This window comes from Penaeus monodon, chromosome 22 (assembly GCF_015228065.2).
Source record: "Penaeus monodon isolate SGIC_2016 chromosome 22, NSTDA_Pmon_1, whole genome shotgun sequence".
In the NCBI taxonomy this organism is placed as follows: Eukaryota; Metazoa; Arthropoda; class Malacostraca; order Decapoda; family Penaeidae; genus Penaeus; species Penaeus monodon.
In genome coordinates, this window is record NC_051407.1 from 1,637,139 (window position 1) to 1,637,424 (window position 286).

Genomic DNA, 286 nt, shown 5'->3' on the forward strand with positions numbered 1-286 from the left:
ACCGACACTGAAGAGATGAGTCACTGAACGGGGCCATGGAGATTATTGGGCGTCACTGGTATACCAACGAGCAGAAATGATGGTAAAATAAAAGTTTCAGAAGATACTCAGTACTGAATATTGACACACAATACAGACCTCAAATGTTTTATATTTTAATTTCCATTAACAGCGCCAATAATTCACAACAAGTAACGATCAGTAAATAATGTGCACCAAAAAAAAACAACTGGTTCACCTATCGGTTTACACCACGGCTATAGACTGAAAGGAACGTAGCATGCAC

General features: G+C 38.8%; 1 protein-coding gene across 2 annotated transcripts in view; it reads right to left on the bottom strand.

The window, feature by feature from the left end:
- Positions 1 to 286, bottom strand: part of LOC119587466 (chymotrypsinogen B-like) — a gene marked incomplete at its 3' end in the record, with an annotated part of 6,325 nt that extends 6,039 nt beyond the window's left edge. The window contains 1 exon segment of one of the 2 annotated variants that reach the window (XM_037936193.1): positions 239 to 286. 2 annotated transcript variants of the gene reach the window in all.